General features: G+C 40.9%; 1 long non-coding RNA gene across 2 annotated transcripts in view; it reads left to right on the top strand.

Moving 5' to 3' along the window:
• The first annotated feature begins 71 nt into the window (after window positions 1–71).
• LOC141278271 (uncharacterized) overlaps window positions 72–19,036 on the top strand; it is a 123,854-nt gene continuing 104,889 nt past the window's right edge. Inside the window, exons 1-3 of one of the 2 annotated variants that reach the window (XR_012330661.1) lie at window positions 72–169; window positions 285–455; window positions 895–4,912. This is a non-coding gene — a long non-coding RNA (uncharacterized lncRNA). The other variant, XR_012330662.1, reaches the window with a different exon arrangement.

The raw sequence follows: 19,036 nt of genomic DNA, 5'->3' as shown, positions 1-19,036 counted from the left end.
CTGTGCGCGGCCCGGGCGCCCATTGGCCAGACCGGGAGGGGGCGGGGCGCGTGCTAGCTCCTCTGCGCGGCGAGGAAGCTCCGCGGGCTGGAGGGAGGGGCTCCGGGCTGCGCGGATCCCACCGCGCCTCGGGGGGCGGCTCCCTGCAGCTTTCCCGCCCTCCAACGAGGTAGGGGAGGGGGTGTTGGAGACTTGGTCCTCTCGCCTCAGGCAGGTGGTGCGGAGAAGCAGTGGTCCGCGGGAACCCTGGGGAAGCCCCAGTGCTCTTCTGTGCACCCTCTTAGGTACTCTGAAGTCGGCATCCAGCGGGGCCAGCTCTGAAACCGGCATCTCTTCTTCCTCACTGCCTCCCGCTCCAAGTGGGCTGTTTCTCGCACCTACTTCACGCGGGTCGCAACATCTGGGTGCTGGGAAGGGAGGTCAGCGGCTTAGGACTCTACTTTGGAACGCCCGAGGTGTGTGTGTGCGCGCGTGCGCGCGTGGCCCGGGGAGGAGAAATAGGGTGTGTGCGCGCGTGACCCCGGGTCAGCAGTAGGGTGCGCGCGACGGTTGTGGTGGGTGGATGGGCGGGTGGGCGCCAGGCATGGGCGGGGAAACAACGAAGAATCCATCTTCTCACCATGAAAGAAGTTAGTTGGCCCAGGCCGTGGGCTGCTCTCGGTAGGGCAGTCCCAGGCAAAAATTAGGAGCCGGGACAGCAACCGCTCCCGGCGCAGGTGGCAGAGCCCTGCGGCTGCGGAGAGGTGGCGCGCGGTCCCCCAGGGGAGGGGTAGTGAGGGGGAAGGGCTGCCTGTCTAACCGCGGAGGGCTTTCTCCTCCTCCGGGGAACTTCTCCGCCTGGCGACAATGGTTAGACTGAGCTTCGTGTCTTGGCCCTGTTACGTTCGTGTTTAGATACCTTCACCACGAATCCTTGGAAAGGCTGATGCAGAGTGAGACTGGGATTTGAAAGTAAAGGAATCAACTCTAACCCTGGTCAACTCTTGGAAAAGCCCAATTGCTCTACCTTTTTACTTTGAATTACACTATAATTTCTTCTGTGATGGGAACAGTCTTTTTGACGACGCGTTATTCACTTCTTTCTATTCTACCTCCTGAAGTAAGAACTGAAAACTAAAAAAAGTGGTTGTAAAACTTTATGGCATAATTATAACTGCTTCACCATTTTTTTTTTTAAACCATGAAGTGAGATTGTGTGAGCCTTCACAATTTCAGTTCCTAAGAAAACCTCTTTCCAGGGGTTGTATACATGCATTTTAACATATTGCATCTCCTCACAGGGTAGGTAAATAACTTGATTCTTCTTACGATGAGCAGGTACTTATGCCTTAAATATTATTTCATGAATGAACAAACCTAAGAATTTATCTGGTTCTCCAGTTATTCTCAAATGACACAGTAACAAATAATAGGAGAAACAAAAGAGGGCATTTCAGATTTCAACTAATTACAGGACATATTAGAATTGTATTTACACATTTTGTGTAAGGCACCATGTGGATACATTGATACATCATTCTGTTGTTTGTATTGTTTCCTCATGAATATCAGGGATTCAGAAAGAAAAACACATTTGTTACCCAGTATAAAATAATTGATGGCTATTTGTCAGTTTCTCGGAGTCTTAATCATCACTATAACCACTCCTGTTGTCTGTGCTTCCCATGGGTAGTAAGCTCTAGGATTGTGTCAGCACTGAAATCAAATCAACACTAGAAAAAGGAAACTGCACCTTCTAACCCCCCGTCTTCTCTGACCACATTGTATCACTATTACCCTGTCAGGTGGTTGTCAGTCACAATATGAAGACGAAGTGGGAAGTTCCACTTATAATCAATCACTTTCTGCTAATAAAAATTTTTTTCCAGTTCTCTTTCCACTTGAAGTTCCTAAAATGGAGAACAATTAGTATTAGTACTTGTCAACTTTTCACGATGAAAAGTATATTAAATGTAAAAATTGAGGCACACTGTTGTTAAAATTGAGGCACACAGGTGTTAGCGTGTCGTTGATAAACTGGGCTTGTAATCAACAGAGCTGTGTTTCTTACTAGTCCTTTACATTTTATTTCCACAGTAGCTTAGGAAAATGAAAATAAATAAGAATCCAGAATACAAGACTAAAAAAATGTAGGTTTACCTGTAACTTCTTTTGGTGCATGATTCTTAAAACTTAAGTTTAGCCTTCAGAAGTAGAAGTTGAAGATTTGGGAAACAAATAATTATTTTATTTTCTTAACTTGAAAAGCTGAGACAGTGTAGTTCAGTTTCCCTCACACTCTGCCAGGAATCTACATTGCACAAGGAAATGAAGAATCGCCTTGATTATGTGGACAATTCTTTTCACTGTTTGTATATTTTAATGAAAAGATTTTTTTTCTAAGCACTGTTTGCTATCCTCCCTTGCATTGCTGCCTCAGTCCCTATTTCTCTGCACTGGAAGCCCCTAGTTCAGTTCTTTAGAACTGTCATTAAATCCTCTCTGAAGGTTTGCACTAGTCTAAGAATGGCCTGACTGATCAGTTTGATTGCGCTCTGCTAGCTAATTACTTGACTACTCTTTTAAGTAAATACCATAAGGGGGGAGCTCGTTTAAAAGCACAGTCTGCTTGCAGGGTACCAACCATGTTCCCTTTGGTTGAATCTTCCTTGGGTCAAAGGAATGGGCAACAAAGGGGCTAATTCCTGGAAGGAAGGCAGCAGGATGAATCAGATCTGGCCTGGATCCCCTACTAAGCCGAAGTTGGCCACATCTTAGAGCGTTTCTAAAGCGCTAACATTCACGTAGCAGAGCCTGTGCAAACTGTGTTTGCTCTCTGTCATTCTGGACAGGCCATTACGGATATTCAAAACAGTGAAAAAAGCATCTGTCTGGTACAAATAACACAGTGCCTTTGGATACATCTGCCTTCTACACCCTCACCCAGTTGGTTCAGTAAATTAGAAGCATGGCATTAACCTGACCTTGGCCATGAAAAGAGGTCCACGGTTGTGGTTGTGGTCCTAAGGACTGCCCTCCCTTTTTAGTGGTGCATTTCAAATATGCACCTAATTATTTTCATTTTATAAGCGTAAATTTTGTGCTGAGTCTAGTGCTTGGAGCTGTTACATGTGTCAGTACTGTGATTAACTCCCCAGCGTCTTCATGTGGGGATAAATTACTGCTGTGGAGGCTGGTGGCCACCAAGTGACAGCCTCAGGCTGCCTTCTTCTCCGACAGTTAACACTCCTCAACGGCATGGCTTTCTACCCTTTTATTCTTCCCCTGTTTTTTCTCCAAACAAATATTTCCACTGCATTCCCATTGTGAACTGGACTAATGGACAAAGAAAGGAGATTACTTACCTAGTGTTCCTCATTTTTGAAGATACAGGTGGAGAGATAAAGCCTTATGAGTCCAGGCATCTCTTCTACAGGAAGATGGACATTCTGATTATATTTTAGTTTCTTCTCACACCCCCGGAATTGCTGTATTTTTTAGCACTTCAGAAAATAACACAGGGACTCCCTGGTTTAATCATCAACACCAGCGTCATCTGTAGCTTGTTGGCTGCTTTCCACAGAGCTTTCCCAGTTGCACTCGCATGTGTTCTTATTAGCAACCCCCGAGGATGTTAGGTAGGTGTGATGGAGACTCATGTTTCACCAAATGCTGTTTGCATTTCTGCTTTAACACATAGCTGGATGGTGTGTCCCAGACTTCTTGTGGTCAGGTAAAGCCCGTGTGACTGTATTCTGGCCAGTGGAAAACGGGAGGATGTGATGTGTGCCACTTCCAAGCCTGGTCCCTAAAAGACCCTGATCCTCTGTGCTCTCTGTCTTCCCTTTTCTGCCAACAAGATGCAAGGCCCTGGTGTATGGCAGAACCACTAGATAGAAGTTGACCGGGTCTCTGAATGCCTGCATGGAGTAGGGACCTCATTCCAATCCCAGCGACCTTCAGTGGACAATGAAGTGCAAGAGAAATAATCCAGTGAGATTTGAGGGACCGATTGTTTGGGCAGTTAGCTTATACTGACTAATACAGTATAATTGGAATCATCTGTCTTCAGTAATGAGCTTGTGGGCACAGAAAAGCTATGTGACTTACTCAAAGGCACAAAAATTAGTGAGGCCAGCTGAAATTTACCCAGTGCTTAGTCAGTGAGGCACTGTGCTGAATGATTTATGCATATATCATTTAATGCTCACAAGAAACCCATGAGGGGGGTACTACACTTAGTAGGCCCAGTTTACAGATGAGCAAACTGATATTTGGTTAAGGAATGTGGAGTCTTTCTTAAAAGACTACACAGCATCTGGGGATGGTGGTGTGAAGGGTCCCACAGTGTAAGTGGCTGCTGGTTGAGGCATCCTTACCATCTTGGTTAGGCGTGACCTTGACTGAGTTTGCTGCTGCCAGCCGTCCTGTTGACTCCTCGTGTGACTGATTGTTTTCCAATAAATTATTTTCCTGCTTAAATTGACCATACTCAGTTTCTATTGCTTGCGAATAATAACCCCACACAGCACAGAGAGGTTGAGTAAATTACAGATCACAGTAGTGATAAATGGCAAAGATTTTAATCTAGGTCTGTCTGATCCCCAAACCTCTATCCCTAACCTCTATATTTCTTAGCCCAAACTGGAACTCCAGCCATATGACTCTTTGTGTTCTTTTTCTCCCCCTCAATATCATTGGCCTTGGGATAAAGAAAGTCTGGCTTCAAGGTCATAGTAGGTAAGTTAAGTTGCCTAAGCCTTAGCAAAAAGGAGTTTTTACTAAGTTGGTTCCTTTGCAGTTTAAGTAATATAGTAATCCATACAAACAAAATATCTGGCACATATTAAAAACAATAGTTACTATTATTACGTACAGTTATGTTGCCCAAGTTTATTTCTAATGATTATATGATTAGTTGTTGTGCATAAAATGTTTAGAGGGCATAATAATAAGTTGAGTATATATTACTTTTTTTTTTTTTTTTTTTTTTTTTTGTGGTACGCGGGCCTCTCATTGTCGTGGCCTCTCCCGTTGCAGAGCACAGGCTCCGGACGCGCAGGCTCAGCGGCCATGGCTCACGGGCCCAGCCGCTCCACGGCATGTGGGATCTTCCCAGACCGGGGCACGAACACGTGTCCCCTGCATCGGCCGGCGGACTCTCAACCACTGCGCCACCAGGGAAGCCCGGCACTAGCAGTTTTTGCAGGACAGGGTCCCAGTGGTACCCTGGATAAGCTGATGCCGGGTCAAGGGACCCCATAGCTATAGATAGTATCTGGTAGGACAAGCTGAGTCCTTATGCCTGTCGAAGAACAGCTTCTTTCCTCACAAAGATGCTTGTTCTTTTTCTTTCCATTTTTTACTGGAAATGTTTCCCTCCTGGTCCTCCTCCCCTCTGCAAGGTCCCCACATTGGCTCCCTGCTTCCAGGCGGGTTTGCATTCATTTCTCCCAAATAAATGTGCTTCAATTCTTCTTATAAACATCTCAAACTTTAAAAATTGGAAACTTATTTTGGAAGAAAACCAGATGAATTCTGTGTCTGGGTAATATTCACTAATATCACCTCAATAGCTAGACTGTGATTACAGCCAATATTAGGTATATACCCTTGAGAAATTATCTAATTAAGTTAATCAATATAAGTAGGCAATAAAAATCATCTCTTTGGGGGCTTCCCTGGTGGCCCAGTGGTTGAGAGTCCGCCTGCCGATGTAGGGGACGTGGGTTCGTGCCCCGGTTCGGGAAGATCCCACATGCCGCGGAGCGGCTGGGCCCGTGAGCCATGGCCGCTGAGCCTGCACGTCCGGAGCCTGTGCTCCGCAATGGGAGAGGCCATGACAGTGAGAGGCCTGCGTACCGCAAAAAAAAAAAAAAAAAAAAAAAAAAAAAAAATCATCTCTTTGAAAGTAATTCTTTCCTTTTCATCAAGGGAAGGGAAGGAGATTGCCTAAATTATCTGAATTAGTACCTTAATTCTCTTTTTGTGATTATATACACAACTAGTCTTTTGATATTTGGGGCTAGGCCCAGGCAAAAATAAGTTCTTCCAAAGTAATATAGGGGGCTTCCCTGGTGGCGCAGTGGTTGAGAGTCCGCCGGCCGATGCAGGGGACGCGGGATCGTGTTACTGCTAGTGCCCTAGCACAATGCGTGGCACATCCAGAGTAGAGTGAGTGTTCAGAACTTACCCTCTTGACCTTTGTCATCCATACACATTTCACTCTGCAGCTGGTCTCACAGCAGTCTCTTCACTTCCAGTACCTATATGCATATAGATACGCATCCAACCTAAAGAGACATACACAGAAGTTGCTGCCCTCATCCCACCAATGAACACATCCCTGCATGCATCCTCAGACACAGATCTCTCCAGTTGACCCAGAACATGGAAAAACATGTTTTCATTCTTCCCTGAGCAAGGTACTTTACCTGGTGTACTCATTGTGCTTGAATTGACCAGCCACAGACATTTCTTCCTTTCAATCTGCCATTCATTCATCCATTCAACAAGTACTTGTGTAAAAGGCTGGGTTAACCTCTGAGTGCATCCTCTGAACAAAATAAACAGTTCCTGCCCTCACACAGCTTACTGTGTAATGGGGGAAAGCTTACTGTGTAATGGGGGAAAGCTTACTGTCCAGAAAGGAAAACAGACATTCAAATAAGCACACACACTTTGATATTTACAACTTGGGATCAATGCTATGAAAGAAAAGAAAGGACAGCCTTCATTTAGATTTGAGAGCAGGAATGGCCATTCTGAAGAGGTTGTATCTCCTAACCAGGGTATTGTTTGTTTCCCTCCAAAATGGCTCTCTGGGTAACAACAGGTTATCTTCCATTCCAAGTACAGGAAGCTTTAAGCGTATTCTGGCTCAGAGCTTCACATCCACTCTGTCTGATGCCTCAGAGAAGACAGGTGTGCGTCCTACAGGCCAATATCTAGAACAGAGAAGGTTTCTGAGAATTCAGACAACAGATCTTAAAGAAATTAGGAGCTGAATAACCCGAGTGAGGTGCATTGAAGTAAAGGAAATCATCAAAGTTTGAAAAGAGGAAGCTATGACCAGAGAGAATCTGCTACTTGACTGTGAACTCCTGAAACAGAGGTTCAAAGCTCTTAACTGGGGAGGGCGAGGTGGGAGGAGAAATGAAGCAGGATTGCTTTCTGAGGATAATACCAACTTCACTGTCTGTTGAAGTTCAAGCCAAAATTAGTCTCAGGCCTGGCCTGCTCCTTGCATTTCAGGTTAGTAAGTATTGGTCACAAAGGAAACTAAAACTATAATTAAAACTTTGCTGTAGTTTAAGAAGGCCTAAAGGTATGAAAGTCACATTCAATGAATAAGGCTGTTCGTTTTATAGGAAAACAAAAAGCTACAGTGCTTGATCTAACAAGAAATGAGATTTGATTGTATAAACAGCAATTTTAAAAATAAATTTATTTATTTATGGCTGCATTGGGTCTTCGTTGCTGCGTGCGGGCTTTCTCTAGTTATGGTGAGCGGGGGCTACTCTTCGTTGTGGTGCGTGGGCTTCTCATTGCAGTGACTTGTCTTGTGGAGCACGGGCTCTAGGTGCATGGGCTTCAGTAGTTGTGGCTCGTGGGCTCAGTAGTTGTGGCTCGTGCGCTGTAGAGCACAGGCTCGGTAGCTCCGCAGCATGCGGGATCTTCCTGGACCAGGGTTCGAACCCATGTCCTCTGCATTGGCAGGCAAATTCTTAACCACTGCACCACCAGGCAAGCCCAGCAGCAATTTTTTTAATATGACTTTCTGATGTCAAGTTGTTTTGTGTATCTTCCTATGAAATAATAGATTATATATTAAAAGAGCTATAAAATTTGCCTAAGACATTTCTGCAGTAAGATTCATTCATTTAATGTAACAGAAGAAAAGCAAGTACATTTTTGAAAATTGAAGTATAGTTGACATACAATTTTATGTTAGTTTCAGGTATACAACAGTGATTTGACATTTGCATACATTATGAAATGATGACAGACATATTAACCATCTGTCTCCATACAGAGTTATTACAATATTATTGACCATATTCCTTATGCTGTATATTACATCCTGTGGCTTATTTGTTTTCTAACTGGAGGTTTGTATTTCATAATCCTCTTCACCTATTTCTCCCCACCACTCCCGTCCCCTCTGGCAACCATCCATTTGTTCTCTCTCTCTCTGAGTCTGTGTTTGTTTTGTTTGTTTGTTTGTTTTGCTTTTTAGATTCCATATATAAACGAGATCATACTTCGCTTTTCTCTTTCTTTCTTTCTGATTTATTTCATTTAGCGTAATACCCTCTAGATCCATTTTGATTGTCACAAATGGCAATATTTCATTTTTGTTATTGCTGAGTAATATTCCATTTTGTGTGTGTGTGTGTGTATATGCATATATATATCGCACATCTTTTATCTGTTCATCTATCGTTGGACACTTAAGTTGAAAAAGCAAGTACATTTTGAAGATATTGAATGTGAGCACTGAGAATTGAATACGAATTCTTTTTCTCTCAATTGCGAATTAGTGTAAAAGTGTCAGTTGCTAAGAAGTAAAAATTTTGTGAAATTTTAGTAGCTGAAAGAACAGCATACACTTCTCAAAACTGTCCTGTTGTGTTAATGATTTGTCTTCATCTCTGATCCTATTACACTAATGCTGCAGGGATTTTAAAAGATCCGCTGACAGTGTAAATTGTCTGAAGTGTAATTCACTCTAAACTATATAAATTGAATTTAAGCTTTCATAGCAGTCACTTCTTACTGAGTGTTCTACCTATGGATTAAACTTTTTCTTATAGCCAAACAAACTGTCAAAAGAAAAAGTATTATTTAGTTTTGTTTTCCTTTTCCTGGCTGGCATCCCATTTAAAATTTTGTTTTCCAAATTGAACATTAAAAAAAAATGCCACAAAGGAATAGAAATAAAATATATCTTCCTCTTGAGGAAGAGGCCATCCTCTAGGTGAGGTTTTGCCTGGACTCACATAATTTTGGAGATCCTGTTTACAGACTCCTTTAGGTTCTTATATGTTGCACAGTCACTTGGACTTGAAGGTGTGGTGCTAGAAGTGCCCATTTTATGAAGTGTTCGTAAGTCCGTGATTATCAAAGCAAGTCCAAAGGTCTCTCTTTTTGGCCCAGATGACAGACCAGTCAGCTTTAAACCCCAAATCAAATATTTTAACCCTCGCCAAGGACTGGCCTTAGGAAAGACTAAAAAATACAGTTAAAAAAATTCAGTACATTCTATTTATTAAAAATTTTCTCTTGCTATTTTTTTTAACATCTTTATTGGAGTATAATTGCTTTACAACGTTGTGTTAGTTTCTGCTGTATAACAAAGTGAATCAGCTATATTTATACATATATCCCTATATCCCCTCCCTCTTGCGTCTCCCTGCCACCCTCCCTATCCCACTCCTCTAGGTGGTCACAAAGCACCGAGCTGCTCTCCTGTGCCATGCAGCTGCTTCCCACTAGCTATCTATTTTACATTTGGTAGTGTATATATGTCAATGCTACTCTCTCACTTCGTCCCAGCTTACCCTTCCCCCTTACCGTGTCCACAAGTCCATTCTCTACGTCTGCGTCTTTATTCCTGTCCTGTCCCTAGGTTCATCAGAACCCTTTTTTTTTTAGATTCCATAAATATGTGTTAGCATATGGTATTTGTTTTTCTCTTCCTCACTTCACTCTGTATGACAGACTCTATGTCCACTCATCTACAAATAGTTCAATTTCGTTTCTTTTTATGGCTGAATAATATTCCTTGTATATATGTGCCACATCTTCTTTATCCATTCATCTGTCAATGGACACTTAGGTTGCTTCCATGTCCTGACTATTGTAAATAGTGCTGCAATGAACATTGTGGTACATGTCTCTTTTTGAATTATGGTTTTCTCAGGGTGTATGCCCATAGTGGGATTGCTAGGTCATATGGTAGTTCTATTTTTAGTTTTTTAAGGAACCTCCAAACCATTCTCCATAGTGGCTGTATCAATTTACATTCCCACCAACAGTGCAGGAGGGTTCCCTTTTCTCCACACCCTTCCAGCATTTATTGTTTGTAGATTTTTTGATGATGGCCATTCTGACCAGTGTGAGGTGATACCTCATTGTAGTTCTGATTTGCATTTCTCTAATGATTAGTGATGTTGAGCATCCTTTCATGTGTTTGTTGGCAATCTGTATATCTTCTTTGGAGAAATGTCTAGGTCTTCTGCCCATTTTTGGAATGGGTTGTTTGTATTTTTGATATTGAGCTGCATGAGCTGCTTGTATATTTTGGAGATTAATCCTTTGTCAGTTGCTTCATTTGCAAATATTTTCTCCCATTCTGAGGGTTGTCTTTTTGTCTTGTTTATGGTTACCTTTGCTGTGCAAAAGCTTTTAAGTTTCATTAGGTCCCATTTGTTCATATTTGTTTCTATTTCCCTTTCTCTAGGAGGTGGGTCAAATAGGATGTTGCTGTGGTATATGTCATAGAGTGTTCTGCCTGTTTTCCACTAAGAGTTTTACAGTGTCTGGTCTTACATTTAGGCCTTTAATCCATTTTGAGTTTATTTTTGTGTATGGTGTTAGAGAGTGCTCTAATTTCATTCTTTTACATGTAGCTGTCCAGTTTTCCCAGCACCACTTATTGAAGAGGCTGTCTTTTCTCCATTGTATATTCTTGCCTCCTTTCTCAAAGGTAAGGTGACCATATGTACAAGGGTTTATCTCTGGGCTTTCTATCCTGTTCCATTGATCTCTGTTTCTGTGCCATTATCATACTGTCTTGATTACTGTAGCTTTGTAGTATAGTCTGAAGTCCAGGAGCCTGATTCCTCCAGATCCATTTTTCTTTCTCAAGATTGCTTGGGCTATTCGGGGTCTTTTGTGTTTCCATACAAATTGTGAATTTTTTTTGTTCTAGATCTGTAAAAAATGCCATTGGCAGTTTGATAAGGATTGCATTGAATCCGTAGCTTGCTTTGGTTAGTATAGTCATTTTCACGATGTTGATTCTTCCAATCCAAGAACATGGTATATCTCTCCATCTGTTTGTATCATCTTTAATTTCTTTCATCATTGTCTTATAGTTTTCTGCATACAGGTGTTTTGTCTCCTTAGGTAGGTTTATTCCTAGGTATTTTATTCTTTTTGTTGCAGTGGTAAGTGGGCGTGTTTCCTTAATTTCTCTTTCAGATTTTTCGTCGTTAGTATATAGGAATGCAAAAGATTTCTGTGCATTAATTTTGTACCAGCTACTTTACCAAATTCATTGATTAGCTCTAGTAGTTTTCTGGTAGCATCTTTAGGATTCTCTATGTATAGTATCATGTCATCTGCAAACAGTGATAGTTTTACTTCTTCTTTTCTGACTTGGATTCCTTTTATTTCTTTTTCTTCTCTGATTACTGTGGCTAAAACTTCCAAAACTATCTTGAATAATAGTGGTGGGAGTGGGCAACCTTGTCTTTTTCCTGATCTTAGAGGAAATGGTTTCAGTTTTTCCCCACTGAAAATGATGTTGGCTGTGGGTTTGTCATATATGGCCTTTATGATGTTGAGGTAAATTCAGTCTGTGTCTAATTTCTTTTCATCATAAGTGGGTGTTGAATTTTATCAAAAGCTTTTTCTGCATCTATTGAAATGATCATGTTTTTTCTCCTTCAGTTTGTTAATATGGTTTGTCACATTGATTGATTTGCATATATTGAAGAATCCTTGCATTCCTGGGATAAACCCCACTTGATCATGGTGTATGATCCTTTTAATGTGCTGTTGGATTTTGTTTGCTAGTATTTTGTTGAGTATTTTTACATCTGTGTTCGTCAGTGATATGGGCCTGTAGTTTTCTTTTTTTTGACATCTTTGGTTTTGGTATCAGGATGATAGTGGCCTCGTAGAATGAGTTTGGGAGTGTTCCTTCCTCTGCAATTTTTTTGGAAGAGTTTCAGAAGGATAGGCGTTAGCTCTTCTCTAAATGGTTGATAGAAATCATCTGTGAATCCATCTGATCCTGGGATTTTGTTTGCTAGAAGATTTTTAATCAGTTTCAATTTAAGTGCTTGTGATTGGTCTGTTTATATTTTCTATTTCTTCCTGATTCAGTCTCAGAAGGTCGTGTTTTTCTAAGAATTTGTCCATTTCTTCCAGGTTGTCCATTTTATTGGCATATAGCTGCTTATAGTAATCTCTCATGATCCTTTGTATTACTGTAGTGTCAGTTGTCACTTCTCCTTTTTCATTTCCAATTTTGTCGATTTGAGTCTTCTCCCTTTTCTTCTTGATGAGTCTGGCTAATGGTTTATCAATTTTGTTTATCTTCTCAAAGAACCAGATTTTACTTTTACTGATCTTTGCTATTGTTTTCTTCATTTCTTTTTCATTTATTTCTGATGTGATCTTTATGATTTCTTTCCTTCTGCTAACTTTGAGGGTTTTTTGTTCTTCTTTCTCTAATTGCTTTAGGTGTAAGGTTAGATTGTTTATTTGAGATGTTTCTTGTTTCTTGAGGTAGGATTGTATTGCTGTAAACTTCCCTCTTAGAACTGCTTTTGCTGCATCCCATAGGTTTTGGTTGCCACGTTTTCATTGTCATTTGTTTCTAGGTATTTTTTGATTTCCTCTTTGATTTCTTTAGTGATCTCTTGGCTATTTAGTAGTGTATTGTTTAGCCTCCATGTGTTTGTATTTTTTACAGACTTTTTCCTGTAATTGATATCTAGTCTCATAGCATTGTGGTCAGAAAAGATACTTGATACGATTTCAATCTTCTTAAATTTACCAAGGCTTGATTTGTGACCCAAGATATAATCTGCCCAAGATATGATCTGCGCTGAAGAATGTTCCATGAGCACTTGAGAAGAAAGTGTATTCTGTTGGTTTTGAATGGAATGTCCTGTAAATATCAGTTAAATCCATCTTGTCTAATGTGTCATTTAAAGCTTGTGTTTCCTGGGCTTCCCTGGTGGCGCAGTGGTTGAGAGTCCACCTGCCGATGCAGGGTACATGGCTTCGTGCCCCAGTCCGGGAAGATCCCACATGCCGCGGAGTGGCTGGGCCCATGAGCCATGGCTGCTGAGCCTGCGCGTCCGGAGCCTGTGATCCGCAACGGGAGAGGCCACAGCAGTGAGAGGCCCGCGTACCGCAGGAAAAAAAAAAAAAAAAAGCTTGTATTTCCTTATTTATTTTCATTTTGGATGATCTGTCCATTGGTGACAGTGGGGTGCTAAAGTCCCCTACTATGATTATGTTACTGTCGATTTCCCCCTTTATGGCTGTTAGCATTTGCCTTATGTACTGAAGTGCTCCTATGTTGGGTGCATAAATGTTTACCCTTGATATAAATTGTTATATCTTCCTCTTGGATTGATCCCTTTATCATTATGTAGTGTCCTTCTTTGTTTCTTATTATAGTCTTTATTTTAAAGACTATTTTGTCTGATATGAGAATTGCTACTCCAGCTTTCTTTTGATTTCCATTTGCATGGAAAATCTTTTTCCATGCCCTCACTTTCAGTCTGTATGTGTTCCTAGGTCTGAAGTGGGTCTCTTTTAGACTGCATTTGTATGTGTCTTGTTTTTGCATCCCTTCAGCCAGTCTATGTCTTTTGGTTGGAGCGTTTAATCCATTTACATTTAAAGTAATTATTGATATGTATGTTCCTATTACCATTTTCTTAATTGTTTTGGGTTTGTTATTGTAGGTCTTTTCCTTCTCTTGTGTTTCCTGCCTAGAGAAGTTCCTTTAGCATTTGTTTTAAAGCTGGTTTGGTGGTGCTGAATTCTCTTAACTTCTGATTGTCTGTAAAGGTTTTAGTTTCTCCATCGTATCAGAATGAGATCCTTGCTGGGTAGAGTAATCTTGGTTGTAGGTTTTTCCCTTTCATCACTCTAAATATGTCCTTCCATTCCATTTTGGCTTGCAGAGTTTCTGCTGAAAGATCAGCTGTTAATCTTATGGGGATTCCCTTGTATGTTATTTGTTGCTTTTCCCTTGCTGCCTTTAATATTTTTTCTTTGTATTTAAATTTTGATAGTTTGTTAATATGTATCTTGGTGTGTTTCTTCTTGGATTTATCCTGTATGGGACTCTCTTCGCTTCCTCAACTTGATTGGCTATTTCCTTTCCCATGTTAGGGAAGTTTTCAACTATAATCTCTTCAAATATTTTCTCAGACCCTTTCTTTTTCTCTTCTTCTTCTGGGACACCTATAATGTGAATGTTGGTGTGTTTAATGTTGTCCCAGAGGTCTCTGAGACCGTCCTCAAGTCTTTTCATTCTTTTTTCTTTATTCTGCTCTGTGGTAGTTAGTTCCACTATTTAATCTTGCAGGTCATTTATCCGTTCTTCTGCCTCAGGTATTCTGCTATTCATTCCTTCTAGAGTATTTTTAATTTCATTTATTGTGTTCATCATTGTTTGCTCTTTAGTTCTTCTAGATCTTTGTTAAACGTGTCTTGTATTTTTTCCATTCTATTTCCAAGATTTTGGATCATCTCTACTATCATTACTCTGAATTCTTTTTCAGGTAGACTGCCTATTTTTTTCTTCATCTGTTTGGTCTGGTAGGTTTTTACCTTGCTCCTCCATCTGCTGCATATTTCTGTGTCTTCTCATTTTGTTTAACTTACTGTGTTTGGGGTCTCCTTTTCTGAGGGTGCAGGTTTGTAGCTCCCATTATTTTTCGTGTCTGCCCCCAGTGTGTGAGGTTGGTTCAGTGAGTAGTGCAGGCTTTCTGGTGGAGGGGCCTGGTGCCTGTGTTCTTGGGAGTGGGGCTGGAAGTTGTTTTTCTACTGGGAAGGACCGTGTCCGGCGGTGTGTTTTAGTGTGTCTGTGAACTTAGTATGATTTTAGGCAGCTTCTCTACTAATGGGTGGGGTTGTGTTCCTGTCTTGCTAGTTGTTTGGCATGGTGTGTCCAGCACTGGAGCTTGCTGGCCATTGGGTGGAGCTGGGTCTTAGTATTGAGACGGAGATCTCTGGGAGAGCTCTCGCTGATTGATATTACATGGTGCCAGGAGGTATCTGCTGGTCCAGTGTTCTGAACTCGGCTCTCCCACCTCAGAGGCTCGGGCCTGACACCAAGCCAGAGCACCAAGACCCTGTCAGCCACACACCCAGGTACGTGGGGATTTTCTTGCCTTTTGGGAAGTCTGAGGTCTTCTGCCAGTGTTCAGTAGGTGTTCTGTAGGAGTTTTTCCAGATGTAGATGTATTTTTGATGTATTTGTGGGGAAGAAGGTGATCTCTACGTGTTACGCCTCCGGCATCTTGAAGGTCCCCCTGCAGTAGGATACTCCACTACAGACGCCAACCTCTGCAAGAGCTAGAGATGCAGAGGCGTTTTTTTCAAAGGGTTTGTAGCTTGCCTTTTTTTCCTTTTTCTTTGTGCTTCATCTAGTTTCACTTGTTCACAGGGTGCTTCATGCAGAGGCCTCATACCTGGCACTTCAGATCAGAGTGCCTCGTGAGAAATGGCTGTGCTGACGCCTCAGCTCGCGGGCCGCGCTGTGTGCCTCCCTTGCTGTTTTTAAAGGGTTAGTTTTCTCTCTTTGGATATTGACAAAATGTGCTTTTGCAGTTGACATTTTTTCCTGTATTTTTCTGAGATGAGATTTGTGCAGGAGGGTTGGAGGATTGGTTCTACTGTTTTACACATCTGCCCAAGCATTCACTTTTACAGAAAGATGCCTGAGATCTCTGCTGCTTTATAAAAGCTCTATTTATTAGGAAGTGTTCAGTTCTGTCCAGGTGATCCCTACATTGCTCTGTAGTGATTAGTGGGACACTCTTTTTGTTTTTAGGAGTTTGAGGAAATCATTTGTCTTGCAAAACCAGTATCAATCCTATGATCCCTGAACTAATGTGTTAATTATAGTGGCATTTTAAGCTTGGGCAAATGCTAATGTCTTTTTCCCCCACTTCCATCCATAATAACGATAAAAGCTTTCCTATAATTCAAATTAAGGCTCTCTCTTGGGAGCTTCCTTCTTATACAACTTCTCTCTGCTCTGCAAAACTGCCTCCCGCCCTTCTTAGGATAGCTGTCCCTGAGCCCTGAATCCACAAACCCAGGAATCCAGCAGGCCACTGGTCTAAAAGGATTGAGAGAGCAATGCCAAGCAGAGCTTCCCTTCTTCTCTTTCCCCCTTTCTTTCCATTTCTCAGTAAATCAACAACCTCAATAGCTAACATTTAGTAAGCACTAACCATGGTGCCAGGCAATGTGCAAAGTGCTTTTAGTGAATTATTTTCCCTATGGTACAAATAAGGACACCGAGAGAAGTTATATAATTTTCCCAAGGCCCCAGAGCTCATAAGTGCTGTGGCGGAGAGTGTGTGCTGCTGACCACTGAATTACAGCATCTCTTCCTCCCCAGTGCTGACCAGGGGCCCACTCCTTAACACTTCACCCCATCCCTTAAAGCACAAAAGGGCAAAGCCGCCACATTTCAATAAAGGATAAAGGTAAAACTTCTCTGAGCAATGATGGTATACTTAGTTCAGCTACCCACCACCCATCCCTGGGTGCCCAGGAAGCGGGTCCAAAAAGCAGGAAGTAGAAAATTCTTCACAGTATTTCTGATTGGAGCTTATCGGCACTTATTTTAATTTTCTATTTTATGTGGAGTAGTTTACCACTTCTGCAACTACCAAGGGTATTTATAATAGCTTCTGTGAAGTTTAAATGATCAAATACTTCCTTATACTCTGTCTTATTCTGTTCACAAGCACCCAACCAATCAGTTTTCCTGCTTAAGCTGAACCTATGAATGGATAAAGTGGAGAGTAGAGTGAATAACACGAAAAAAACATTGATGGAGTATAAACTATGTGCCAGGGATTATGCTAAATGCTTTATATTTATCTTAGATAAGCCTATGGTAAACCAACAAGGGAAGTGGCATTATTGCACCTGCTGCTCTGTGGGGATGTAAAGTCAGTCAGAAAATCTGCATCTCTTTTATGGGAGATGGGGTAGGAATGGGCATAGGCAAGAAAGATTAGCATAAACTCAGATGCAAATGGGGGGAATGGGAGATACATCACCTACCCCTTTTTGTCTTTCTATTCTCATTATAGACGTTTCTAATCCACAGCACCATTCCTTCCTTCAAGGACTCACCACAATCTACTAGTGATGGCACAAGAGATGGAAACTTACTTGCCATGCTTGACCTAGCATATGCTGTGTGTAGAATTGACTCCAAGAGACCCTAATACAAGGTGTTTTTGTAAACTTTGAAGATATGTTGATGAGGTCCTCCTTGCCTAGGTGATTATGGAAGGGCTCTGAAGATCTTTCATCTGGGATTTTTGCTTTGGAGGGCGAACTTTTTGCCAACAGAATATGAAAGGGATATAGCAGGAGAGAGAGATCATGATCATTAAATAGGTAACTAGAAAAAAATCTCACCTAGGACAGAGGGTCTTGCAAGGCATATTCACCTATAAAAACAGTACTTCAAGAATGTCTGGAATGTATCTAACATTATCATACATGCCTTTCTGCAAAATACCCACATTTGCAATTCAGAGAGCAGCTGGACACAAACTGAAGAGGCAGGAACAGATTGTATTTGGGTCCAACTGTGACATTTAAGTTTTCAACTCTATGAACCAGCTAAATCTTCCATTACTTTAAGTAGAATTTTGGGAGCCAAGTAGGGAGTAAATGATTTTAAAAAATAGATGAATTGCAGTAATTAAAACCTAACTTTATTTAGTAGATACTTTGTAATGTTTAAACATACACGAAAATGAATATTTGGACAATTGAATCATTTGAAACCTGTGGCTTAGAAGTTTGCTATAATAACACAGCCCTTTGGGGAATATTTCCCTAAAGGATCAAACATTTATATATTACCTCTATTTTATCTTTTTTTCTTGATGCTTGTGTATTTTAAAAATTCTCACTCATATAAGGTAGGAGACACATTTTAAATTACATTTATACAAGTTGAACTCTTGTTCATCTCCCTTACTGAAAGAGTGAAACACTATTTCTTTATTATGAATACAGTGCAGTGCACAATTGACTCTAGAACCAGAGAGAGGAGAAAACACAATCTTTAGTCTGTTTGTAGCTGCCTTAGATATTCGCGAGAATTCAGCTTACTCAGGATGATTCTGTTGCAGTGCATTAGTGTTTAATGTGGACACTTGCAAGAGCTGACTCATTTTTCTGAATGTTTTCCTGGCCTCCAGTGTTTGGTGAGGAACCTTAGAAGAACACAACTTTCTAGTTAATAAATATTTTTGAATGAGAACATAAAAAGCATTCTACAGAATAAAAATTTACTTGATAACTTGATAACCCCTGTAAGATGTAGAGGAAGAATACATTGAGACTTTGTTGTTGGGAAAAAAGTAAGTATTTAAGAGTAATATACTCAACATGATCTGTGACTTGGTGCATGGTTGGATGAAGGAATATCTTGTTCTTAACACATTAGCATTCTTCCTTACTAATGGACTGCTTAATTTCATTAACAGGAATACTGAAGATAAGGTATTGCAGCATTTTCTTTGTCTTAAGTCCTAGTTCTTAATTTTATTTGAAAATGCAAGAAAAGAAATATTTGTACACTTTGGCTTTAAAGCACTAGTTTAGTAGCTACGGGATGTTTTCCCCATGATAACAAAAATACTTAAAAATGCCTAAGGATGAAAAATACTTTTTAGTTTTTTATATCAAAGTATTTGAAAAGGGGGAGTGTGGGAAAGAGAGAAAGGAAGAAGGAAGGGAAGGGAAGGACCAGGAGAGAGAGAGAGAAAAAAAATGCCTAGGTGGTAAATCTGTTACACATTTTCCCATGGTCACATCCGCAGACCACTGTGATGTTATGGACCTGTCACTCTTGAAGTTCCACTTAGAAGTCCCCAAGGCAACAAAAACAAGCCTTCATAAAAAGCCTGTGTGTTATCAACTACAATCAATAATGTAGGAGATTTGGATGACTTATTAGAAGTGATTTATACGTTTTTAGAGTGCCAATATTATTGCACGGTTTCATTATAAACAAGGTGAGTTTCCTTTACCC

Source organism: Tursiops truncatus, chromosome 3 (genome assembly GCF_011762595.2).
Source record: "Tursiops truncatus isolate mTurTru1 chromosome 3, mTurTru1.mat.Y, whole genome shotgun sequence".
Classification (NCBI taxonomy): domain Eukaryota; kingdom Metazoa; phylum Chordata; class Mammalia; order Artiodactyla; family Delphinidae; genus Tursiops; species Tursiops truncatus.
Note: the sequence above shows the minus strand (reverse complement) of the source record. Positions and strands in the feature narration are given on the sequence as shown.